At 44.6% G+C, this 27982-nt stretch overlaps 1 long non-coding RNA gene across 1 annotated transcript; it reads right to left on the bottom strand.

Annotated features, from left to right (window-relative positions):
* Nucleotides 1–5497: 5497 nt before the first annotated feature.
* On the bottom strand, nucleotides 5498–9477 carry LOC128331511 (uncharacterized). The gene is made up of 2 exons (XR_008310330.1): nucleotides 9234–9477; nucleotides 5498–5961 (listed from the first exon to the last, which is right to left on the bottom strand). It is a non-coding gene; the product is annotated as an uncharacterized LOC128331511 (long non-coding RNA).
* Nucleotides 9478–27982: the final 18505 nt, after the last annotated feature.

Below are 27982 nucleotides of genomic sequence, written 5' to 3'. Positions count from 1 at the left end.
TGATATAAAAATATCCCCCTTCATGACATTTCTGAAAAAACAAGCTGCTTGTCTATCAATCTGCAGTTTTCTACATCTTATCCAATATACCCTAGCAATTTTGACACACATATGATTTCTAACAGTTTAATGCTGGGTTTGAACTAGTTACATGCATTTCTTTGCGCTAAGTATTAGGCACCAAAGCAATATCTGTTTTGGGCCAATGATCTGAGGAGTGACAAGTACCTCCGTGTGTCCCCCCAGGTTTCTTCAATATTTCCTACACTGCAGCCGAACACGTGATTTTAACACAAAGTTGTTAAGCAAACATCTTTTTAACTGAAATGTAATGTGTCATGTTCTGAAGCAGATGCTCTGAAACATGCAGCATGTAATTCCCATTGCAGGGTTCTGACACAGATATACCAACATGTCCTGGCCTTGGTATTTGCAGTGAAGGAGATAAATGAGGATGTGCAACTCTTACCCAATATCACTCTGGGTTTCAACATCTATGATAACTATTTTGATCCAAGTTGGACCTTCCATGACTCAATGGACCTTCTCTCTTCACGAGGCAGATTCATCCCTAATTACAAATGTGATGGTCAAAACAATATTGTAGCAGTCATTGGGGGACCAAACTCCAACATCTGTCTCCACATTGCAGCCATCATGCGCACCTACAAGATCCCACAGGTACTCATGGGCTGGAGGTTGGGGTCCAGGGACTTGTAAAAGCCATTCACATTTCTCTGGTTTTATAGATAAGTGCTGGAGAGAGAAAGGGTGTGAGTGATTGTAATACACATTTCGTACTTAAATTCCATATAAAGATACATTTTTTCCAAAGAAAAGAATTTTCATAATTTATTTGGAGTAGTGAAATTAACATAGGTCTTCCTTGAGTTGGTGATCCCTCCACATCCAACTTGTCTGCCGTCTCACCTCTCTCACCTCTCTCTCTTCGTTTGCTCTCTCTGGTGTCTCCATTATGTGCATCAATGTTCTGCAACCTTTTCATTTTCCCCTCAACCCTCTGCATTGTAATCTGCTTCTATAATGCATAATGGTTGGAGTGATACATTTGGGGAAAGCTGATGGCTTTCTCGAGCAAATCTAGGCAGAGAACCCAGTTGGTAACTGTGCTGAGTCAAGTGTTACATGGTCCTCAAGAAACCATGTCTCATTGTAATTCAATTGTAAAATAATATACACTACAAGTTCTCTTCTGGAACATAAAATCTTGGGCCAGGATGCAAAGAACTCGCTTACTAGTTATTCAAGGTCTTCCTTGAGTTGGTGATTCCCGCCATCCAACTTTGCCCTCTCACCTCTCTCCAGTGGCCAGAGGGCATAGGTCAGCCCCCTCCCTGTCCCAACTCTGAGGCCTGTCTGGTTCCCTGGCAGCACCATGGCGAGTGCTGACCCTCGGCCTGTGTGGAGGCGTGACAGGCAGATAAACTGCCTTCAGAGAGCTTCTGAAGATTTCAAGTGTAACTACAAAGGGAACAAAGTCTTCAAGAATTCTGAATCTGTTTTCAGCAGGAGGGAAGAAGGTCTCTGAGCACAGGCAGATTGTATGCCATGGTGAGCCTGGCGTCAGACTGGAGTGTCAATATGGGTGAGGTGGGCATAAGTGATAAGCTGAAGGTTGAAGATTCTGTATCCTATTCTGAAGAATGTGAGTGATGGAGTGGAAAGAGTGCCTCTGAGCATGGGCAGAGTGTATTCCATGCTGTCTTACTCTCTGCCCCCACAGCCCCAGTGACCACCAGCCACCGCACACACACACCACACACCACACACACACACCGAGTCTTCTTGGTGGTAGTGGTGAAGCTTAGAATCACAGAGCTGGTCAAAACTGGGCCATGACACACAGTAGCAAAACAATGGGATTACAGAGAGAGAGAGAGAGAGAGAGAGAGAGAGAGAGAGAGAGAGAGACTTATTTTGAAAATATCTCTTATCCTCTCCTCTTCTTTAAATCTTTTTTTAGCTCACATATGGCCCTGCTCCAGAGATAAAGGACAAAACGCAGTCAGTTTTCTTCAACTGGATGCTCCCAAATGCAGCACATCACTACAGAGGGATTCTCAACTTATTGTTGCATTTCAGGTGGAAATGGATCGGAGTGATTTATTTTGATAATGAAAGTGCAGTGTTTGTAGAGAAGATACTTCCCATATTTTCCCGGAGTGGCATCTGCTTTGACTTTGTAAATAGGTTTTTAGGTGAAACTTTCCCCACAGACACCCAAGACATTGTGGAAGTAGTAATTGAAACAGTAAAACTTGTCATGAAAAGCACAGCCAATGCAGTGGTGCTTCATGGTGAAATTCAGACTATCATGTATTTCAGAAGTTTTCTCGAGTTTGCAAAATTTGAGGATATACCACTAAATACAAACAGTAAAGTCTGGATTATGACAGCAGAAATGGACCTCACATCACTTAATTTTCAAAGAAGTTGGGACTTAGACTTCATCCATGGGGCTGTATCCGTCACAGCACACTCAAAGGAAGTGGTAGCATTCCATAAATTTCTTCAGATAAGAAACCATACAAGAGAAAAAGAAGATGGTTTGGTTAGAGACTTCTGGCAAGAGGCATTCCATTGCTCTTTCCCCAGCTCCATGGTAGACAAAGAGATTGGAGACATTTGCACTGGAGAGGAGATGCTGGAATCCCTTCCAGAGTCTGTATTTGAAATGAGCATGACTGGCCACAGCTACAGTGTCTACAATGCTATCTATGTTGTCGCACATGCTGTGCATGCCATGCATTCATCAATACCCAAGTACCTAGCAATGATGGACAGCAAGCGATGGACACATTTGAATCAACAGCTGTGGCAGGTAACCTCCTGAGCACACAAATGCACAAGAGAGCTCGCCATATCTGCGTGTCAAACAACAGGCCCTCAAACATGTATTAAACATTGAGGTCATTCACACAATCAAAAACTGAGCCTATTCCTTCAATAACTGGAAAACGGGCTAAAGGAGCCTAGGTTAACCTTTTTTCTTTGCTCTTGTGCCGCTGTGGCATGTGGCAACACATGAGTAGACCCCTGACGAGGAGGCTACAAGCTCGTGCGGAGCATCCTGGGACTCACAGGGCCACATAGCCCCCAATACATGGAGCTCCCACCAGCTCCATGATGGAGCTAGTAGTTATGTGGGTGGGCGATCCGGCTGCCCAGGGCTATGGCGTTGATAGTCTACAGAGAGCGCTGGCTAAGCCTGCTCTCCCCGCCAAACCCCACCTGGAGCTTCACATGGGTTGTGTGATGCACCTCGTAGTCTAACAACAACTGGGGGCTCAAGAAGGCTCTCCACATGAGCAGTGTGGATATCCTGCAGGGGATTTGCGGGGAGAGTGGGCATAACCCGCTCTCCCTGCACACGAGCAGGCAGCATCCCCTTGGTGGCTTTATCGGCCGCCCACATGATTACTGGCTCCATCACAGAGCTGGTTGGGGTGGTGGGGATCAGGTTAACAAGTGTGCGGGGCATTCTGGGGAGCTCCCCAACTTGGGAGGCTTCTTGTAGCCTCCCGGTTGGGGGTCTCCTTGGAAGTCCGCATCTCGGCAACACACAATCCAAAAAACAGGGTTAAGAGAGTGCTCGCTCCACTAACCTCTTTTAAGAGGAGGGGCATTTAGGGAAGCTTGCTGCCTGGAGCCACTCAGCTCCTGTTGCAGAAAAATTGAGCTAGGCTCCCTTAGCCCAGTTTCGCCTAGTCGTGAGAATAGCCTCAAGGATGGGAATCTCTGTACAGTCATAGTCATCAAACATGACGAAACACATCAGATCCTCCGCTGAGTTATCTGGGTGGTGTTTCCCACCCCGCCCCCACTAATATTGTCATAGGGTTAGTTTTCAAATCTCCATGGGTTGTATGGGAAGAATGAATGGGGGAGAATGAATCCAGCCACCACCACAAGGATTAGCACACATGCAGATTTTAAAGGGACTGGTAACTGGTAAACCATAGTGAGGTTTTAAAGGGGTCACTAGTAACCTCATTACAGAAGGTGTTTCAGACTGAGGCAGTGATCAGTCTGCCTCCAGTTTGACTGATATGCCAGCTGTATCCATTCTTGGGCCAAATTTCAATGTAATCTGCCTCTCTGCAGTCTCGCTGACTGCAGAAAGACAATTCTCCTGAATGTCCGAATCCAGACGGGAGAGCACTGGACCCATGGTTCTGTGTTATGTCTGAATTCAGCCTTGGAGATGAATGACCTTAAACCAGTAGTGCATATGCGCTTGACTACTGCAATGCACTCTACATTCAGCTGCCTTGTTTCATAGTCCAGAAACTGCAACTGGTGCAAAATATAACAGTCAATCAGGTCTTCAGGACCATTTCACTCCTTTTATACAAGAACCCTGCTGGTTGCTGATACGTTTCCCAGAAAATGCAAAGTGCTGGTTATTACCTACAAAGCCCTAAACAGCTTGGGCCCAAGTTATTTAATAGAATGCCTTCTGCCTCAAGGGTCCCACAACCCTTTAAAGTCATCTGGGGAGGTCTGTCTATGATTGCCACTAGCTCATCTGGTGGTGACCCAGGGCTGGGATGTCTCTGTTGTAGCCTCAGGCTTTGGAACTTGCTCCCTGTCCAATTAAGAGCTTTGCCATCTCTGGTACCTTTCAAAACATCTCATAAAATGCATCTTTCAACCAAGACAATGAGGCTATTCATACAGTCTGCAAAAATTGGGCTAAGGGAGCCTAGCCCGATTTTTGCAGCCCGTGAGAACCACCCGGTTCGGCTGTGAGCCCAGTGGTTTCTAAGCGGGTTACCCGCTTCTGTAGCCCAGTGCTTATACCGGGTTTGCAAAGCAAGTGCTCTGCAAACCCATTTCTGGCAATCATGAATTGCCGCAGCATGGCTCCGCACCACACCTAGTCATGAGTAGACCCCCAGAGGGGAGGCAAAAAGATGCCTCCTGGCTCCGGGCGTCTCTCCAGCATGCCCTGCGTGCTCACGCAGGGCATGTTGGAGCTTCCAGGGGCCAATTGGCCCCCACTCCCCCAAGCACCCGCCGGTTCTGTAACAGAGCCAGCAGTCATGTGGGTAGCCACTTTGGCCATCCAGAGCAGACTGCCTGCTCATGTGCATGGAGAGCGGGCTAAGCCTGCTCTTTCCGCTCACCCTCCCCAGGCGGGTCTCTGTGTTCGTGAGACTCGCCTCTTTAGTTAACAATTTTAAACTCTTTTAAATGTTTTAGCTGTTTTATTTTAACTTTTTGTCAACTGCCTAGAGATATGTGTTTTGGTGATGTACACATAGCTATAGGCCACCTCCAGCCTCAGAGGCAGGATGCCTCTGAATACAGTTGCAGGGGAGTAACAGCAGGAAAGAGAGCATGCCCTCAGTTCCTGCTTGTGGGCTTCTCAGGCACCTGGTGGGGTACTGTGTGAAATAGGATGCTCGACTAGATGGGCCTTGGGCCTGATCCAGCAGGGCTGTTCTGTTCTATAAATAAATACATTGCAAAGTTTTATGCTTTCATCTTTATAGACATCTAAAATGTTTGTTTAGATTCACCACTTTCTGAGAGGTGTCTCATTTAACAACAGCGTTGGGGAAATGGTTTCTTTTGACCCAAATGGAGAGCTACTAGGTGGATTTGATATTATCAACTGGGTCACATTTCCAAATCAATCTTTTCATCGAGTCAAAGTTGGAAGGATAGAACCAGATGCTTCCCCAGGCAGAACATTCACCATTTCCGAGGGTGCCATTGTGTGGCCCAGCAGGTTTAACCAGGTAGGTTCTGTGCACACTTGAAACATTGCCAGTATATTGGGAAGGACTTTGCTATGGATGATGGCTTTGCTGCCAGTCCTGGGGAAATCTATTCTGCTTGCACTGGGCTGGTTTTACTGCTGCTCCTGCAACCTTTGCAACCATCACCTCTTCCTGCCATGGATGGGACGATCAGTTCAGTTCATTTTTATTCCTGTCAGTAAACAGCAAGACAAACAATGAGAAAAGGAAAAATTCATATGTATAGAGATATTGATACAACACTGATCTGTATAACCTAATCAGAATTTACAAACATATGATGAGCCATAGAGGCTAAAAAAGAAAATTTAGCTACTTTTTAAGTCACATAAGAATCTTCATCAGCTAAAAGAAATTAACATAAAAATCAGCCAAATAGCCTGGATATTTCACTAATATTGGCAAGATCACGTCAAGCTTCAAATCACGGTAAAAGGAACACCAAAGAAGGACATGAGTCATTGACTCAATCTTGCCGGACCACAGGGACATTGACATTGCAAGATACCTCTGAACTGAAATCTACCTTCCAGTAATGCTGGGCACTGAAATGGGCCCTAGAAAAATCCTTTGCCAAAATGCTTTGCCAAAAGGGTGTTTCGCAAACATACTTGCCAAAATGGCCCCTTGCCACAATGGACATTGCTGCCTTAGGCTGTAAAAAAAGACTCTCGGAAATAAATCCTCTGATTCTTCTGGACCTCATGAATCATCTAAAGTAAGTAAAGTGTGCCCTCAAGTTGGTGTCGACTCCTGGCCCTCACATAGCCCTGTGGTTTTCTTTTGGTAGAATACAGGAGGGGTTTACCACTGCCTCCTCCCACACAGTGTGAGAGGATGCTTTTCAGCATCTTCCTATATCACGGCTGTCTGATATAGGTGTTTCCCATAGTCTGGGAAACATACCATCATGGATTTGAACTAGCAACCTTCTGCTTGTTTGTCAAGTATTTCCCAGCTGTGCCACTTAAGGTGGACCTAGATGTAAACCAGACAAGAAGGTCCCTGGAGAATTAGCAGTACAATTATTTTTTGTTCTATCTTGTCCCAAAGCTGTCTCATCTGATGCTGAGGATGGTGGTTCCAAGTCAGAGTTCTTCACCCTGAAGCTTACTCCAGACTGCCAGGAATCAGTCCAAAATGCAAACTATATTCCACGTCCATCCACCCATTCACACCTGACCATTTTGGTAGCAGAGGGAGTTAGTTTTCATGGCTTGAGCCGATCTTTACCAAAAGTCTAAATTGAGAGGAACTTTCAAGCAAATAAAAAGCATAAAATGTGGACCACCACTGTTCCTGTTAAAACACTTACTTTAATTATGGCAATGTAACACAGCCATGGAGATAGGAGGGCAGTTCACACAATCAACACTGGTGTCAAAGAAGCACCCTACCCGAATTCAGGAATTTGGTACACTCCTAATATTCATCATGTGTTCGATAAAAACTAGATTGGAGGTGGAAAGTTTGGTCGTCAATCAAGCCCCAACTCAGTAGGATGATCATACTCTCCCCAGATTCTGTGCCCAGCTTCTGAAAGACGTAGGCAGGCAAATCCTGCTTCCCAGCTGGGGCTTGACTGACAATTGAGCTCCCTGCCTTAGACCTTCTTTAGATCTAATACACAATTGGAAATCGGGAGTGTGCCCAGCTCCCAAATTAGGGTAGGAGTCTGATCATATGAGCTGCCCTACTCTCTAGAATTCAAGGTGTGTAGATCAAACAGAAGGGCTCCTTGCCCCCACTATACAAAGCTTAAGGATGAATTTTAAGATCAAGATCATTTGAGGTTGGTGTCAAGCAGAAGGTTGGGTTTGCAAAGCCTGTTCTTTGAAAATTGTGCATATCTTTCCATTGGGATAACAGCAATGAAATGTTGCCTGAATCCACGCTGCTTCACATGTCCTGGACACATCTGATTGGCTCATATTCTTCCGGTCTGCTCTATTGATATAACCAATGATGTCTATGGAGAAGAAAGATGCTGCCAAGGGCCAAACCACATGAGACAAAGAATGTATAATTGGAAGATGTGCATAACCCCAGAATCAGACTGGAAACGCTCCCCCCGATAAACTTAAAAATAAAACAAATAGAAGCCTAACTTAGTCTGGGAATTTGTGCACAGTGAGTTACTAGCAGTCTAGAGATACTAGCAGTCTAGTATCTCCCCTCATAGCATTCCCCCCACCTGAAAAATTACCCCCTCAAAATGACCACTTGCTTCCTAAGCAGTGATTTGCATTGGAAGCCATTTGTTACCTGAGGGGCTGATTTGGGGGATGAGAATGTCTAAATCCCTGTATCAAAAACCACACTCCTGGCCTGTATCAAGACCCTAGTCATCTTTTTTTTAAAAAGATATAAAAGGGCGTCTTCATGTCCACTTCTGGTTTTAAATGCACCTACCAGTGACATGGTCTTCATCGTGTGTAGTGTGGCTCTTTAGATTTCCCAAAGCAGAGTGGGGCTTACAGTCTCATAGGAACAGCAAATGCAGAAGGAAAAGGACATGCTAGAAAGAGAAGGCAATGTTCTTCTCCTCCCTCCTGACATAAGCATTCTGCCTTGTTCTTGCTTCCCCTTAGGACTGCCTCAGTGTTCTTTGTTATAGTTTTAAGCTGTTCACTTGGCTAGGAATTTTCCATGTACCTGCCTCAGTTGTCAATGAAATTGGAGTATCTTCCTCCAACCTGTTGGAAAGTCCCTCATTCTGCTCTATGCTATCGCTGGGCTTACTAGTCTGCTACTGGTCCTCCTTTCAGAACAGCACAGAATCTCCTCCTTTCCTGGATCTGTTCTTGCTCTGAGGCAGCACTTTGATTTTGACATGGGGGGGCAGGATTGTATCATTCCAATTGATTTTGAATTTTTTTGGGGGGGGCATTTTAATATGGGGAAGAGGAAGTACACTGGAGGGAGGTAATGTCATGCTTCTATACAAAAGGGCAAACAAATGAAATAAACCCATGTAAGATGGACAAGGTACAGAAATGCAGAGACACAGTGGAAAAGAAATACTATGTATATTCTCAAACTAAAAGCATACAAAAAACAGCAGCAAAAAGATCAACAAATGTAAACTGTGACCAACTCCCCAATGACAAAAAGACACTCCCAAGGGGACACTGATACAGACACTGGTATGTTGAACCAACTGATGAAAAGCTGCTGGTGCCAGTTTGCTGAATGTCCACCCTCCAAAAAGGAGAGGAAATCCCCTCTGCACAGTCCTTGGAAAATCCGCAACCTTGGCACTGGAGTCTTGAAGCTTTGAATGAAGACTTGACTTTCTTGTAGCTTGAATGAAGATGAGAAAATGGAAAACTTGACAGACTCCCTCTCCTAATATCTATACATCAATGAACATTAGAATATGACATCAACAGTGCACAGAACAACAAGACATGTATAATATGCTATAAATACAGCCACACCAACCTTTTTTGAGGAAAAGCCTTGTCATAGGAGCAGCACAAAAGTGCCTGCAAAAACATGCTATAATCCTTCATGAGTCAGACTCAACCTAGGAGTTAAAAACCCAAACTGTCACATGTGGGGTAAAACTAATTAGCCAGCTGGGCTCATGTTCCTTTCCCCTGATCTTAAAGAAACAACCATTTCCAGAAAGCCATAGAATTGCCTCTCCTGGGCTCTTAAATGCTATAAGGTTTTCTTCAAGAGACAATCCTCCCACATATGTAGCAATGCCTTATCACTAAGTGCAGCACCAAAGTGCCTGCTAAACATGCTAGAGTCTCTAAATGGACTTAACCAGGGAGTAAAATACTCACCACATAAAACAATAACTTAATGGGTGCAAATGTGAGACCAGCTGGACTAATCCAATACCCTCTAGTATTAAGCTCAACACAATCACAAAGCACACTGACCCAAATAGATACATATGATGGGCCCATATAAGAAGAAAAATACTCTCCAACAGAGGATCCTATGTATGTCCCTTAAAACCAGCACAGGGAGATAAGAATAGCATAGGAATCAAACCTAAGATGAGGGGAATACTGCCACAAGGAACAGAACCAATAGGGCAGCCAAACTGCTGTATTAAGACTTGAAGCCTCTGAATTACAAGGTCTTCCAATATGTACCTCAATATGGGTATAGCTAAATCAGGAACCAGTGTCGATGATTTTCCAGACAAAACTGCTTTTCATCTGTCTCGGGGTCCCTTGCTCCTGTAAAAAGAAAGGGAACCCCTAAACTGCCTCTAGAGGCTTTATACAAACATGGTATCTTCTCTTGAATATAATGAAAATCACTGCAAAGTGTGGAGAATTCCTCCTCATCTGTACCCTCAAAGTATGATGTGTAGTTGGGTACCCTCCAACTAGCCATAGTATTGGATGTATAATGCGGGGTATCTAAAGCAGTGAACCAATCATAAACATGGCCTGGTACATAATCCTGACGGTCTCTTGTAAATTGCTGGTTTTTAAAAACCTTGAGTCTCTCCTGAAACTGTAAGATATTCGCATCTAAATCCTTATACCTTTTCTCAAACAAATCCACCCCTAAAATTGTTATCTTTTGACCTCTCTCCAGTGTTCTTCCAGGGACATATAAACATTCCCCCCCCCCCAAATCCATTGCTGTCCCCTAGAAGTGTCTCTCCCCACTAAAAATTTAGGTGAGGAGTTGCTCTTCAAGCTTTCCCACTGCACCCCTGATTCCTTAGCATTTCCTTGCCTAGATCTTGAGTCTATTCTCACGAGCAGCCTAACCCAGGCTAGGGCAGCCCTACCTGGGTTAGGCTCCTCGTGTGGAATGCCTGGATTGCTCCCAATGCTGGTGCTTCCACCCCACCTATCCCGGCTTTTAACCCCAGCTTTGAGCTATGCTTACTGGCAAGAGCATGCCCTTAACCTTGGCATTGGGGTCAATTTCTGTCCTGAGGCAGGATTGTCACATCAAGCATTCCCTCTGTCTGCACCCCTGATTCCATAGGATTTCATTGCATAGATACTGAGGCTATTCTCATGAGCAGCCTAAACCAACCTAGGACAGGCCAGCCTCGGTAAGGCAGCTCATGTGGAGTGCCGGGACTGCTCCCGATCCCGGCACTTCCACCCTGCCTTTCCTGACTTTTAACCCCAGCCTTTAGCCAGGGTTAAGGGTGTAAGCTTAACCCTGGCACCAGGATCATGTGTGCACACAGAGCTGGGCAGCAAGAGTGCCTGACAGAGGGAGGATCCCTCAGAGGGAGGATCCTGGTACAGTGCATTGAGGCATGCCAGAGGATTTCCTCTTCCAGCTCCCTGCTCTGCCATTTGCAGTGGTGACACTCATGTGCTGTAGGGGTGTGCAGAAAACCGGTTTGCCCGGTTCAGTTCAAGTCCAAAGTGGACCTGAACAGAACATGACATGTTTGTTTTTGTGACACCGAACAACTGCCCCCCGCCCCCGCTCAGCTTGTATTTGAGCTATTTTGGGAATTTTAATATTATTATTTTACAATCACTCACCGGTGGGTCTGGCAGTTTTGGGGGCTGCTGGTATAGCCATGATGGGGTTCTCCACTGGCCTCCCCCTGTCTTATCAAGGCTTTTTTTGGTTATGACCCTGCTACACAGATGGTCAGGGCACACGTTTGGCAGCCTAAACAATGGCCACCACCACCACCAAGGAAAGGGCTGGAATGGCCTGAAAATGGGCTGAAACACCCCTTAGAGAACTGGGGGGAGGCCAGGGGGGAGGGAGACTGCAGAGACACCCCCCATGGCCACACCAGCACACACACACTCCAAGGTCACCAGACCTGTTCGTGAGTTATTCTAATTTTTTTTTAAAAAAAAATTTAAAAAGGACATTAGAACCTCCAAACCAGCCCTGAGCTGGCTGAGGAAGGGGTTCAACTTTAGGTCGAGCCCAACTGTGTCTGTTCTAGCTTGAGGGCCAGTTCACATATGCCTGGTGTACTGCACTGAGCGGCAGAATGGAGGGTGATGGTGTACAAGAAGTCAGGCCACCCTCCCCAGAGAAGTCATGTGCACCACCTTATTATTTGGAAGGCAATATAAAGCAAATACACATTCTATTGTGTGCCTTTTGAATTGCCTAGAGAATGAAACAGCGCATAGCTTCTTTATGTGGACTCAGCAAGCAACTTTAAGTGACATACACACAATAATGCCATTGGTAGGGAAAGGAAATCTCACACATCTACAACCACTGATGGAGAAAGCCTTCCCACCTCCCTTGCCAAAATGGCAAAAAATGCTGGACCAGGTCTGGGAAGTTCCCTAAGCACCTTATAGGAACTGGACAACAAACTTAGATCACTCTGTAATTCAATATCCATTATGCATTGTATAATAAATTTAGATGTCTCATAGCCCAATTAAAGTTTTTTTTAAAAGAGAAGAAAGGCCATAAGTAAGCAATTTAAGGATTATACCCTTCTGCCAAGTAGATTTAAAATTATGCATCAAGACAAAATGTGTCAAACCTATAGATGTAAAATTAAGCTTAAGCTAGAGGCCACATTTGTATGTAATGCAGAACCACAGGCCCAATGGACCAGTGGTTCCTCTCCCCTCCCCCTGCCCCTGCTTTCCCATCTGAATTTGGATGTAACAGAGAGATCCCGCTCTGCAGTCTTGCTGATCTCTCTGCAATGTCCAAATTCGGAGTCTTGCTAACTGCAGAGATGAAGAGGAACTGGCTGCGCGGAATTGATGAACTGGCTGTGATGAATTGATGAGATGACCTGGCTGTCCAAATTGAGAGATGCAGGGCAACTGGATGTGTGGGCTTCCTTCTTCTTCTTTTCATGAAGGAAAACCCACACAGCCAATGACAGCCAGGTTGAGGGAGGTGCTTGAGGGAGATTGGAGTTAACACAGCCTGCATTTCTGAATTCACATGCAACACAGGCTGCGTAAAACTGTGGGTTGGTGAAACTCACTACAACCCAAGGATACAAATTACAGTTCAGAGAGCGGAACCTCTGGTTGTTTGCTGAATGGAAATGGAGTTCTGGAGTCCCGGCCTGCCTGCATTCTGCTAACCTCTGGCCCCTTCAACTCCACTTGCACATAACATGCAAATGTAGCCATAGAGCTATGAGAGCCATTTAAACTCGGGTTTCAACTCTAACCAATCCTGCCTCCAGTCTCAATGCAGCATTTGTGATACATCTGTGTGTAAGAAAGAAATCTCTTAAGGATAATCATGTTCATTCTCACAAAAACCCTGTGAAGGTAATTAGGTTGAGAGAGAGGTGACTGGTCCAGAGTCACCTAGTAGATTTCATGACTGAACAGGATTTTGATCTCAGGTCTCTCTGGTCATAGTTCAACACTCTATTGTTCACTATTTATTTATTTATTACATTTATATACTGCCCCATACAAAAAAGTCCCTGGACAGTTCACAATATAAAACCATTAAAACATTAACATAATTAAAACAATTTAAAATACAATAAAACCTCTAAAACTGAAGCTAGAAAACTATGAACTAAAAGCCTGATTACACAGGTATGTTTTGAGGTCCTTCTTAAAAGCATTCAGAGAAGGTGAAACTAATTTCATTAGGAAGCACATTCCAGAGGCAACTCTAGAAGAGGACCAATTATGACCCTCCACCAACCAAGCCGGTGGCAACTGCTACTGGATCTCCTCGGATGATCTTAATAGGTGGTCGGGTTGATGAAGAAGAAGGTGTTCTCTTAAATGCCTCGGACCCAAGTCATTTAGGGGTTTATAGGTAATAGCCAGCACTTTGTATTTTGCCCTGAAATGTATTAGTAGCCAGAGTAGTTCTTTTAAAATGGGTGTAATATGATCTCTTTGTGCAACCCCAAAACCAACCTGGCTGCTGCATTCTGTACTAACTGCAGTTTCTGAACTGTGTACAAAGCCCAACATAGAGTGCATTGCAGTACTCAACACTGGATGTTACCAGCATCCAGGATGTTACCACTGTTATAAGGTTGTTTGTCTCCGGAAATGGATGTACCTGGCGAATCAGCTAAAGCTGATAGAAAGCATTCCTGGCCACTGCCTCAAGCTGAGAAATCAGGGAGAAGTTTGGGTCCAGAAGTACTCCCAGACTACGTATCTGCTCTTTCTAACCACTACACCACACAGGCGGATTTGGACAGTTTTGCACAAGAATGCCATTTCACACATACCCACAATGTTATGCACCCATTCAACCTTCTTGCATCTTGGTTGTAAGAGCCCCTGGTAGCGCAGTGGTAAAACTGCCGCCCTGTAACCAGAAGGTTTCAAGTTCGATCCTGACCAAGGGGCTCAAGGTTGACTCAGCCTTCCATCCTTCCGAGGTCGGTAAAATGAGTACCCAGAATGTTGGGGGTCAATATGCTAAATCATTGTAAACCGCTTAGAGAGCTTCCAGCTATAGAGCGGTATATAAATGTAAGTGCTATTGCTGCTATTGCTATTGCTATTGTACTAGCAAGGCATTGGCCTGGATATTGGCCCCTGTCCTTGGCTCTATCAATTTCTAGCCTAGGTGGGGAAGGGATGGGGAGATGTGACAAGGTAACTGCTGCCCCAGTATGTCACACATACAAAATCTCAAAACAAATTATCTGAAAGTGAAAGCAGTCTCTTCTTTCATTTACGGACAGACATGCCCCCTTTCTTTGTGTAATGACTATTGCCATCCAGGTCATAGGAGGACATTTGTGGAAGGGAAGCCATTTTGCTGCTATGATTGCCATCCTTGTCCAGATGGGAAGATTTCAAACCAGACGGGTAAGTAATAGCCCTGTGCATGTTCAAAAATTTGGTTTCAGATTCAGATTTGATCCAATCTGAACTTGACAAAATTAGAGTTGGATTCTATTGGCTCTGTAAATATCAGATATTGGATCGGATTTGGAATTCAAATCCGAATTCCGACTTAAATTTGGATTTCCCCAAAGTGGACAATGGGGAAATTGAAAAAAATTATTTTATGAAGGTGTTACAATCAGAGAGTAATAGGGAGACATAAATTTGAACAGAACAGCCTGGCAGCCTGATAAGTGATGGAAGAATAAGGGTGTTGTGGATGTCTCAGTAGAATAAGCAATGAAGGAGGAAGAAGAATAAGCAATGAACCACTTATTCTCTGAGTAAGCAATTCGTAGAATAAACAAAGAACTACTGAGCAATGTGCTCAGTAGTTTTTACTTGACCGATGTCACAGGGGCACAGACATTCAAAAAAAGGAATCTTCCTTTATCTTCCATCTAACACAGCCAAAGGGAGGGCACTACGGCAAGCTAAGGTGAAGACCCTTCTGTGGTTAGGGGCTTCTAGCTGCATAAGATAGCCAGCAACTGTTGCTATACATTATGTGCTGCTTAAGGGATGTTTTTGGCCTGCTCATAGCCCAGGGAAAGAAGGAAGGGGTGAGCCCATTGTTTCTCCTGCAGGATTTGCTTCCATGTAGATTGGTGACCATCCTCCAGCATTAGGAGGGCTAGGCCCTTTGCGAAGAGCGATAGTCTTAGCCAGCATTGAATATAGTCAGCCATACTCTGGCCTCCACTTTCACCAGGACCGCTTCCAACCAATGATTGGTGTTAGAAACAGCGGGGTACCTGAAATAAAGCTCTTAGAAATTTGGACTGGATGAGCTCCAGAGGGGCAACGTTGGAAAAAGGGCCCAGCTGAGCACCATGGAGAAGTTGCACCAATGATTTAGCTTCAAATAGTTTAAGGACTTCAGGAATGTATTGGTCTCCTCTTGTTTAAAAGAATTTTAGGATGACAGCAATGCTCCGCTGGGTATTTTAGGCAAAATAGTTGCTGTGAGCCTTCATATTACCAGAAGCATGAAAGACCACCTCCAATTATTTGAAACATGAAACCTGCTCAATTGTATTCCATTTTATTTGGCAGGAGTATGTCTTCAGTCTCTTAGCCAAGACCATTATTTTAGTTTTATGGTAATTTATTTCCAGTGAATCCTCCTTACATTATTGTACAAAGGCCTCCAATGCTCTTCTGAGTCCTATGGGGGTCCTTGAAAGAATTGCCACATCATCTGCATAAAGCAGAAAGGAGATGTGTTTCTCTGCCAACTTAGGGGGATGAAAGTCCAAATTATTTAGATGGCCCACCATGGCATTTCTATAAAAATTAAACAGAAGCAAGGCAGGTATGCTGTCAAATGCTGTCCCTTGTGGGTTGGGATAGCATTTGATAGGTGACCTTGAGGACTGTATTTGACTTTCAAGGATGTGTGCCAGTCTCTTCAGCAAGGTGGGTCAGCGAGTAACAAGGGCCCCCAAAAGGGGAGTAGCCAACCTCAGAGTCTATCAAGTCCTGGCTGCTTTCACTTTGCTGGGCCTGTTCACTCCACAGAGCCCGGCAGGTGTTGCAGTCCAGAGACCATGTACGAGTCATAGGGTTCTTGCACCAATGAGCCCTCTTCGTCTGTGTCATGGCTCAGACTTCTGACTCAGAAGAGTCAGAGCAGGACGACTTACCAGCTACTGAGGGCTTAGCCACAGGATTTGGCAGAAAAACCAGACTTTGGAGCTGAGGATTCACAACATCTGCCAGACATGATCTCTGATGGGGAACAGCCTGGGGTTAGGCAGGCTCAGTGAGAGTCACGCAGGTGTAGGAGATCCCAAGAAAGAAAGCCAAAGTGCTGACTCAGGGAAGCCTGATTGGCTGCTGGTTCTCTTGAGCCATATATATTCAACAGTCTCTCAGTGCTCTAATGCTGTTTGCAACTTTGTTGGCTGCAGATAGTGTGCTCTTGAATTTCAACCATTTCTGTGTCCCAGTTTGCCTTGTCTGTACTTTCCTTCATTGTTCCCTTAATTCCTTGTTCTGTGTTCTTCACTTGTTTCATTCCTTGTTTTGTCTTTTCCTTCCACTTATTACTCAGTTAGTGTTAGAGGGGGGTCCCTAGTTTCAGTTCAGGGTACTTAATCCATTGACTAATTGCTTTGTGAGCCATTTATTTTCCTTCATTTGGGTTTGCTGCTGCTTTCTGGTTACTCTCAGGGGGAGTGCTGAAGGGAGTTGTAAAATCCTGTTGGGTTAGTCGAGCTAACAGATTCACGACAGTCTGCCAGCCTCTTATCACTGGCTGGCTCTCTCCTAAATAGCCCCTGACAGGGCAAGTCTCGTAAGAGTTTGGACCGAAATGGGATCTCACTGTGAAGTCTCACAAGAGTCCCCCATGAGGCACTCCCGGGCTCCCTCAGGGCCCATCCCCCAATCAGGGAGTGTCTCATCCCTGCCCTGTTGAGGAAAGCACTGGTCATCGAGGCTAAGTAGAGCAGCTCCACTTATTGGGGTAAGTGATTATGCCAGGAGCCCTCTGTCCCAATCGGTGACTTCTTATCCACTCGCTTTCCCTCACAATGTGCCATCATGGAGAGTGTGAGTGAAAGATAGCAAGCACTGGTCGATTTGAGAGTCTTCCAATTTTCCCTGCAGTTTGGCTAGGGAGATGGAGTCAAATGTAGACTTGAGATCTATGAGAGCTGCATATAAGGAAATGATGTATGCGTAGAATATTTCTCAATTAAGTGTTGCAGTACTAGGCACTAGTCAATGGTAGAGGGGGAAGTAGTTCTGAAATTAATTTTGATATTTAAGAATTAATTGCGACTTTACCAATCTGATTTAAAAAAACACCAGAAAGAAATATTGGATTTTTCAAATACAGTTTTTCAAAGTGGCTACAAGATGGGGGGAGAAAGAGGGGGAAGTGGCTTGCCTCCCCACCACCATCCCCATTTATATTTCAGAAATGTTAATATGTGGGACACTGTTCACCAACTCATAAAAGGACTTTACCACTTATATGCCTCCCCCCTCTTTTTTTTTTTTTTTTTTTTTTTGAGCTGCCACTCGAAATACATTGACTCTGATTCCATATTTAGATATCAGGGCATATAGACAATGACACTAATTTCTCATATGTTTAAAATGTCCATGATTCCATGGTGGTTACTGACCAGAGGGCAAAAGATGTTATCCAGTATGTGTATGCTGTCATGTAGGACAACTGAAAAGAATATTGCATTGTATCTAGATAAAAATAATACAATAAGATTGATTCTTTTGTCACTAGAGCCCTAAAATATAGATGGATCCTTGACTACAACTTTAAGAATAGAATAGCATGAGAAGGATACTTGTCATTCAAATGCTGACCTTGCTACTTTCATTCAGGGCTTTCTAATACTGAGCTTGGATTAATGAAATCCATTATACATATGGCAAAACATGTCTTTTCCGGATTTTCACATTTTCTTTTCCAGACATGGATGACTGCATTCAGTGTCCAGAAGACCATTATCCAACCAATGATAAAAATTTATGCATTCCAAAAATCATCAGCTTTTTGTCTTATGAAGAGCCATTGGGGACCAGTTTGGCTATTTTTGCTCTTTCATCTTCCTTGGTCACAGTTTTCATACTCAGAACCTTTATGAAGTATCACAATACAGCCATTGTCCAAGCCAACAACCGGACTCTCTCCTACACTCTTCTCGTCTTTCTCCTGCTTTCCTTTCTTTGTGTTTTCTTATTCATTGGTCGACCTGAGAAGGTCACATGTCTTCTACGACAACCTGTTGTTAGTATGATCTTCTCAGTAGCTATCTCTTGTGTGCTGACAAAAACCATCATGGTAGTTCTAGCTTTCAAGGCCACAGAGCCAGGATCTAGCCAAAGGAAATGGGTGGGGAAAAGACTGGCAACTTCAATTCTTCTTTCCTGCTCCCTTATTCAAGTCATTATTTGTACAGTGTGGCTGACAACATTTCACCCATTTCCTGAATTGGATATGCACTCAATGCCTGGAGAAATAATAGCAGAATGCAATGAAGGCTCAGTTGCCATGTTTTACTGTGCCATGGGCTATATGGGCTTCCTAGCCATGGGAAGCTTTACTGTGGCGTTTCTAGCCAAGAAGTTACCTGATAGTTTCAATGAAGCCAAGTTTATCACCTTCAGCATGTTGGTCTTCTGCAGTGTTTGGTTGTCCTTTGTTTCAACCTACTTGAGCACAAGAGGGAAATACAAGGTGGCTGTTGAAATCTTCTCCATCCTGACTTCCAGTGTTGGGTTACTGAGTTGTATCTTTTCCCCCAAATGTTATATTATTATGTTCAGACCTGATCTCAACAAAAGAGAACAGCTGATAAAGAGGAAGCACTGAAACACACTTGTGTTTATTTGTATAGATCTCCATATTCATATGTATTCTGCAACAGGCTGCTCTCAAAAACTGTGTGCATATATCACAAATTCATATGTCATTATATTGTCCCTTTTATCCAGCTGATTGATCTAAGCTACTTAACCCTATTTTCAACAGATTTCCTGGGCACACGGACTCATTTTATTTACATTTGTGGTTAGCTGTTTCTCATGTGGTGGCCAAATTGTGTCTAATAGCCAATAGGATTAGATTTAAAGTAGAGTCAGTAAAGTCATCTAGATATAGCTGAAATTAATTTCCCCCTTGTTTCACTGGCTTATTCTCAGGAGGTGAAAACAGGGGAGACTTTGTGTTTGGTAGAGGGTGATAGCTTACCAGTGTTGGGGCTCTTTCACATGACCATATGGGGATGAGCTGGAGGGAAGGCAGGATCCTACCTTTCTAATTCCAGAAGACCAAAGTCATCTTTGGGCTCTGCACCTCACTCACCCACATGACCACCATAGCAGCATTCTCCATAATTGTTCCTGAGAGCTGATACTGAAACCTCCAACTATCCCACAGTGCCTTGCACAAGCAGCAGAGAGGCAGACCTCAGTACTGCAGCAGCTCTGTTTTGCCTGGCCCCAACTTCTACACAACTCTATGGTAAACATGGCCATTGGCTCCCAGGATAACTTTAAAGCACCAGGGCAGCACAGAAGAACAAAATAAAATGGAGGGTGGGCTCTGTTTTCATCCCACCTCACTTGTAACACGAGTAGTCAATCTGGGCTACCCAGGCTCAGAGGTGCTGGGTTGGGAGGACTCCAGGTGCCCCAGACAACCACCGATTTCTGAGTCAACCCCCTCCTTCCTAGGAATCTCTGGCCATGAGAACCGGCTGTTGGTGTTTTTTACAGGATGGGGGCTACTTACTATTGGCGATGCAGACAAGGCCAGTCATATCCCAAACGACACTCCGAGCAAGAAGCATTGCTGGCACTTTCTCTTCAAGCGGGCACCACCCCCTAATGCTGATTTGTTTGTTTGTTTGTTTGTTCAACATATGTCTATACCGCCCAAAATGCACGTTCTCTGGGCAGTTTACAAGACAATAAAAGCAACTAACAAAAAAATTGAAACATTTCAACAATTAAAATTTAAAAAGTTAAAACGATTAAAACACAAAACACAATTAAAACAGTATCTAATTAAAAGCCTGGGTGAACAAATGCATCTCGACTGCCCTTTTAAAGGTTGTAAGAGATGGGGAGGCTCTTATTTCAGCAGGAAGTGTGTTCCAAAGCCTCAGGGCAGCAACGTAGCCATCATCCCCGCCTCTCTTGATGGCACACACCACCCTGGCCAGACCGGAGTAGCAGGCATGCTGGACCTTTTAGGAGCTGCTGGGAAAGAGCACAGTGAGCTTTCTCTGGTGTCTTCCTCTCCATTTCCACTCTTGGTGCAGACTGCCTGCCTAATGAGCTCAGCCAGAAAGAGCTGAAGATAGCCAAGCCGCTCTGTCCTGGTGCTTGCTTACAGGGCCAGAGTGCCAGCTCCCCTAGCCTACCAGAACACTGTTGTGATTGTTGGAAGGTGATTTCTTCTGGTGATGCTGCCGGTTCCCCTACCCATGAAATAAAAGCAGAGTTGTCCAGACAGGACTGCAGAGCGGCTCAGGATGCCTGCCAATCAGCAGCTGACTTCCTTTCTTGCTGTTCCTCCCCTGGGCAACATGTGAGAAGAACATAGGGTTGGGGCTTCTCCACTGCAGCTCCGAGATTCTGGAATGCGCTCCCTGCTGAAATCAGAGCCTTCCCATCTCTGAGAACCTTTTAAAAGGCAGTTACGGCACATTTGTTCACCCAGGCTTTTAAATAGTTCTACAGTTTTTAACAGTTTTAATATTGCGTTATCTTTTAAATTATTTTAATGTTTTAATATTGTTTTAATTTTTTGGAAATCAGTTTCATGGGATGACCCCTAGTTCTAGTATTGTGAGAAAGGGAGAAAAATTACTCTCTGTCCACTCTCTCTACTCCATGGATCATTTTATACACCTCTATCATGTCTCCTCATAGTCACGACTTTTCCAAACCAAACAGCCCCAGATGCTGTAGCCTTGCCTCATAAGCAAGCTATTCCAGGCCCCTGATCATCTTGGCTGGCCTCTTCTGGACCTTTTCCAGTTCTACAATGTCCTTCTTTAAGAGTAGGACAGTACTCTCTAGTACTCCAAATGTGGCCATACCATAGTTTTGAATATGGGCATTATAAAATTAACAATTTTATTTCCAGTCCCCTTCCTAATGATTCCAAGCATGAAATGGGCCTTTTTCATATCACATGCACATTGAGTCGACAGTTTCAATGAGCTGTCCACCACGATTCCAAGATCCCTCTCCAGGGCAGTCACTGACAGCCTAGATCCCATCAGCATATATGTAATGTTGGGTTTTTTTGCCCCATTATGCATCACTTTACACTTGCTAACATTGAACTGCATTTGCCATTTTGTTGCCCACTCCCCCAGTTTGGAGAGATCCTTTTGGAGCTTCTTGCAATCTGTTCTGGATTTCACTAGCACAAATATTTGGGTGCCATCTGCAAATTTGCACTTCACTTTCACTTATTTGCACTGTCATCTGCAAATAAGCACTTCAGTTGCTCTCCTTGTTTCTGAGGCTGGAGCTGACCTATAATCATCAGACTAGTAGCCGTTGATAGACCTGTCCTCCATGAATTTGTATAAACCCATTCAAGATAGTGGCCATCACCACACCTTGTGGCAGATAATTCCATAGATTAATTATGCGCTGTGTGAAAAGGTACTTCCTTTTGGTCCTAAATTTCCTGGCAGTTAATTTAATGGGATGGCCCCTGGTTCTAGTGTTTTGAGAGAGGAAGAAAAATGTGTCTCTGTCCACTCTCTCTACTCCATGCATAATTGTTTACACCTCGTTCATGTCTCTCCATAGCCTCCTCTTTTCCAGATGCTGTAGCCTTGCCTCACAAGGAAGGTGCTCCAGATCCCTGATCTTCTTAGTTGCCCTCATCTGCACCTTTTCCAGTTCTGCAATGTCCTTCTTAAGATACAGTTATTAAACTGTGCACTGTTTTCCAAATGTGGGGTTAAATGCAATTGGCCAGCCAGGATCAGATCCTGGTTAGTGATCCCAGTTAAGTACATTAACAGGGATTGCTTAGAAATTTCAGGTTCTTTCTACATGCTCTGCAGGAACTCATGGGGCTGGTCATTCTGGTCATAAGAACATGTCCATGGATAAACACATGGCCAACATCCAGACTAAGGAAGTGCTGGGGCAGCATTGCTGTACAAGTGTTTTAGGGGAGGAACACTTTTAACTGATCTCCCCTTCCTTCTCAGGCTGACTGTGACACACACACACACACACAAAAATGTCCCTGAAGGTTGTGCAATCCCCAGGAATATATGCTGGGAGGTCACCATTGGCTTCACAGGGAAGGAGAGATTGATTAAGATTGCTCCTCTCTCAGAGAGTGTGCTCCATGTTAGTAGCACAAGAATTTCCTTAGTCTGGCCAGTAATGGGAAACGATCAACTATTTTACTTTTGCGAGGTGAATAAATACACATTGTGTCCTCTTGCCCATAATAGCACAAAAGGGAGCCACATTTTTTAAAAGCCCAATTTGTGCCTTCTAAAGAAATGCTATGTCATTTCTAGAAATTTGCACAACTGGTCATCCTTTTGAGTTAAGGGTTTTTTCTCCCCTTAGGGTCGCCTTTTTCTGGTGAAGATTATTTCTGTGGGTCATTACAAGTATACAGTATATGACAGTGCCCCACTTCCAAAGAAAATTTTTGTTGTGATGCAATGAATGTGTTCTATTTTGCAATGCCACAGCAACTCAGTAGGTGATTCTCTCCCCTGCAATTATCACATTAACAACGATTATCTCTACTGCTTCTCCTCAGAGACTTTCAGTGGTCATGAGAAAAACATCTAAGCAATAGTAAATGATGCTATGAATATATCCCCTGCACAGCTCAAAGCTGGGGCTAGCGACAGTCAGAGCTCTGTCAGGCTTATCACGAATACTTCATATTATACAGTCTTCACGTCCAAGCATCCAACTGCTTGGCTGTTCAGCTCAGTCTGTGCTAATCCAAGAAATATTCATGGCTAGGTAGTAACAACTGAACTGATGTCGGGAATGAAGATGTAAATGCAAGATGGCGATCCTCCTGGCATTCTTACTAATGCTGCTCCCTACATATGTAAGCAAGCATACTTTTTCTAAATGCACAATCATTGAACCTCTTCCTCTTGTTCATAAGTATTATCAGACAGGAGACCTCATCATTGCTGGCATCATTTCTCAAACCTTCATCATTCGTGACCCAATCTCTTTCGGAAGGCATCCATCTGAGGAAAAGGTTGATGTTCCCAAGTAAGGAGTTGGGTGTTTTACTGTACATCTGCCTAGAAAATCATGCTGGCAAATGGATAACTAGGACTTAGCTTCTGTAGGGAGGGCAAAATGCCATCCTGCCCCTGCTAAGCAATATGTAATATTTTTATTAGAAGGAACATGCACACAGTCTGGGAGTGCCTCTGGATCTTAATCTCCCTGGTGTCCCAGGTTGAGAAGATGGCCAGAAGTGCTTTCTATCTTGGAGAAGCCAGGGAGGGAACTTGGAGCCTTCTGCTCTTCCCAGAGTGGCTCCATCCCCTGAGGGGAATATCTTACAGTGCTCACACTTCTAGTCTCCCATCCATATGCAACCAGGGTGGACCCTGCTTAGCTAAGGTGACAAGTCATGCTTGCTACCACAAGACCAGCTCTCCTCTCCTTATTCATATTCACACCCTGAGAAATTTCAGGGAATATGTTGGGGGCATATTATCCCCAAGTCTAATTCATAGTAGTGCAATACTAGCCTGGACTTTAAGCTCCAGGCTTAGAGCATCTCGCAAGCACAATGTCCTTGCACAAGCACAACATTAGTTAGGATATCAGCCAATACATTCACTTTGCATTTTGCAAGGACAGGTGCATGTTTCCTATGAGGCAGCAACTCACACAGACACCCATGGGCTTATTTTACTTTGTGGACAGGCTACACAACTCCCAGAGCCCAACATTGATTACCCAAGGGATTTTTGCTTGCTCTGAACCGGAGTAGTTCTGCATCATGTAATAAAGGCATCCTTATTTTTTAGAGTGATGTAAAAATTTCCCCCTTTGTGACTTTTCTGAAAGACAAGCTGTTTGTGTACCAATGTGCAGCTTTCTATGTCATGTTGGATGTACCCTAGCAATTTTCATGCATGGGTCTGATTTCTCACAGTTTGATGCTGGACTGCAACATGGCACATGGGTATGTCCATATGTTAAGTATTAGCTCCCCAAGTAATGTCAGTATCAAAGAGTTCTCTGAGTAGTGAAAAGTTAGGAAGCTGCCTTATACCAAGTCAGACCATTGGTCCATCTAACTCAGCAAACACAGACTAGCAGTGGCTTCTCCAAGGATGCAGGCATGAGTCTCTCTCAGCCCTATATTGTGTTGGGAATTCTCTCTGGTAGGAGAAACCCTTATTCATTAAACCAGAGTGCACAGAGGCACGACACAGTGGAATTTGCTTAGGCATGCGTGTATGCTGAGAGTAAAATAACTTGGAGCCAGTTCATATTTTCAAATCAATAGGACTATTTATTAAAGAACTCCATTCTAGATAGTAAAGTGAAGAGATAGGATCTCTAATCTAGCTAGCTAGCTGCATGCAGATGGGTTCTGCATCTCTGCACACATGGTGCAGGGAGAGAGGAGCTTGCATGTTACAAGGGAGAAGGAAGGGAAGAAGGAAGAGGAAGGAAGTGGCTGGAAGGAAGGAAGTCCCTGAGATTAGCAACCTACATATCAAAGGGATAGTGTCAGAGCACTAGAGAAGAGATGACCAATGTCTTGACCCTCTAGCCCTCTGACTCACTAGTCTGTCCTCCTATGTCGTGACAAGAGACAGCGCATAGTCCTTCACTTCCAACATACTAGAGGAATGAGGGAGGGAACCTGGAACCTTCTGCATGCAAAGGCTCTTCCCAGAGCAACCTCATCCTCTAAGGGGAATATCTTACAGTGCTCACATGTGTAGACTCCCATTCAAATGAAAACCAGGGTGGATCCTGCTTAGTAAAGTGGACAATTAATGCTTGCTACCACAAGACCAGCTCTCGTGCCTCCATGTGTGTGTCCCCATCTTTCTTCAATCTTTCATGCCCTGCATCCAACCAATTGATTTTAACACAGTTAGTCAACATCTATTGAACCGAAATATTGCTCATGCCACTCTCTAAAGCAGATGCGTTACATGCAGCACCAGCCAGTCATTCATTCAGCCACATGTGCTTCCCATTGCAGGGTACTGACTCAGATCTACCAACACGTCCTGGCCTTTATATTCACTGTAAAAGAGATTAATGAAGATGCCCAGCTCTTACCTAACATCACGCTGGGTTTCAATATCTATGATAACTATTTTAGTCGAAAAAAGACCTTCCATGCCTCAATGGACCTTCTCTCTGCACATGACAGATTCATCCCTAATTACAAATGTGAAGGTCAGAACAATGTTGTAGCAGTCATTGGAGGACCAAACTCCAACATCTGTCTCCACATAGCAACCATCATTCGCAACTACAAGATCCCACAGGTACTCATGGGCTGGAGTTTGGGGTCCAAGGGCTTGTAAAAGCCATTCACTAGTTTTATAGGTGAGTGCTGGAGAGAGAAAAGGGGGTGGATGTAATACATATTGAGGCTATTCTGACGATCAGGCAAAATTGGGCTAGGAGAGCCTAGCCTGATTTTGCCTGACTGTGTGAGCCACCGGGCTCGCAGGCAAGCCCGGTGGCTTCCAGGTGGTTAACTCGCTTAACTACCCCTCCCCTTAAACTGGGTTTGAGGAGTGAGTGCTCCGCAAACCCAGTTTTTTAAATCGTGAGTAGCCGCGGAGTGGCTCCTCATGAGGAGACCCCCAACTGGGAGGCTTAAAAACTGCCTCCCAGCTCGGGGGTCTCTCCAGTATAGCCTGAGCACTCGCGCAGGGCATACTGGAGCTTCCAGGGGCCGCGCAGCCCTCGATCCTCCCAGCCCCCGCCGGCTCTGTCACGGAACCGGCAGTCATGTGGGCGGCCGCTGCGGCCGCCCAGAGCAGACTGTCTGCAAGGAGAGTGGGCTTAGCCCGCTCGCCTCGCAAACCCTCTAGAGGCTCTTCTCACCGATCATGAGAAGAGCCTCATTATGTTCTTAAATGCTGTATAAATAGCAATAGCAATAGCACTTACATTTATATACCGCTCTATAGCCGGAGCTCTCTAAGCGGTTTACAATGATTTAGCATATTGCCCCCAACATTCTGGGTACTCATTTTACCGACCTCGGAAGGATGGAAGGCTGAGTCAACCTTGAGACCCTGGTCAGGATCGAACTTGTAACCTTCTGGTTACAGGGCGGCAGTTTTACCACTGCGCCACCAGGGGCTCCATAAAGAAAAATCTACTGTATGTCCAAAGAAAAGAATCTTATCTTCATAATTTATTTGGAGTTGTGAAATTAACATAGGTCTTCCTTGAGTTGGTGAGAAGGCAAACAAAGTGCCCTGCAACTTTGTTTGCCTTCTCACCACCTTCCTGGTGTCTCCATTATGGGCAGCAGGCAGTGTTCTGCGACTTGTTTATCTTCCCCGCCACTCTCTACACTGTATCTGCTACTATAACACATAGTGGTTGCAGTTTTACATTTAGGGAAAGCTCATGGCTTTCTCCAGAAAATCTAGGCAATGAACCTAGTAGGGGTTTGAAGGCATGAATGGGATTTGTGTTCCATTCTGATCTTGGAACTAAACTCAAATGCCCAGAAGGTTATGTCAGGATGACCGGTTGAGCTGGTTGTTCTGCAAGAATAATCTTGAAGGTTCTGAGCATATTTGGATGTTTTTCTGTTGCTGACTGATCCTGGCAATGGCTTCTGATTGGCTTGAGATCTCCTTGCTTCTTGCTTGACTTGTTATCATACAAATCAAATTGGATAACAAGCCAACCAAAAAGTAAGGAGATAGCAAGTCAATTCAAAGCCAGTACCAAAACCAGTCAGCAAGGGCCTCCAAAATGGTGCTAAGAAAATTTGGAATGTTCTGATTTTGAACAGGGTCATTCCATTCTGAGCTTGAAACCCTATCTAGAGATGCCAGAAATCTGGGGCATGCTAAATGTGAAACATGTGCTCTACCACTAAGATGGGGTTCTAAACCTGGGGCCCCAGATGTTGTTGGACTACAACTGCCGTCATAACCATCCACAGTGGCCATCCCTATATTAAGCAATGATATTTCAAGTATCCTATATCAACATATTGAGGCTCTTCTCACAAGCAGCCAAGACCAGGCTTAAGCAGTCAAGCTTGGTCTTGGTTAAACCAAGTTTAAACATGTCTTAAACCCAGCACCAAAGCCCAGCTGTAAGCCAAGGTTAAGGGTGCAAGTGCGCCCTTCAACTGGCTCCCACGATGGTCCCCTGGGACTGACCCCTGGGTTCCCACCAGTGCACTGTGCTCAGCACACAGTGAACTGTGTGGGTGTGCAGCTTGCATGCCCTGGGGCTCAGAGCAGTCATCTGGGGAGAGGTAGGTTGGACCCTGCCTTCCAATCCCACCTGCCCAACCACATGCACATGCAGGTGTGTGAATAGCCCAATTTCTCTAATTCTTGCCCTCCTTAATTCTATCATGTTCATAAAAACTGGAACAATTTGATTGCTCTTGGTTTCAGGATCTGTATTTCAGGGGACACAAACTGAAATGTGAATCAGATCTCAGATGGTATTTGGAACAATCATCACCATTAGCCACATCCATCATCCTACACACACAAATACATGCTTTATTTTGGAAATATCTCTTCCATCCTCCTCTTCTTTCTTTTTAAAAAATAGTTTACATATGGCCCTGCCTTGGAAACCATTAATAAAACCCAGGCAGATTTCTTCCACTGG

This window comes from Hemicordylus capensis, chromosome 6 (genome assembly GCF_027244095.1).
Source record: "Hemicordylus capensis ecotype Gifberg chromosome 6, rHemCap1.1.pri, whole genome shotgun sequence".
In the NCBI taxonomy this organism is placed as follows: domain Eukaryota; kingdom Metazoa; phylum Chordata; class Lepidosauria; order Squamata; family Cordylidae; genus Hemicordylus; species Hemicordylus capensis.
The sequence above is the reverse complement of the archived record's forward strand: the minus strand, read 5'-3'. Positions and strand labels throughout refer to the sequence as shown.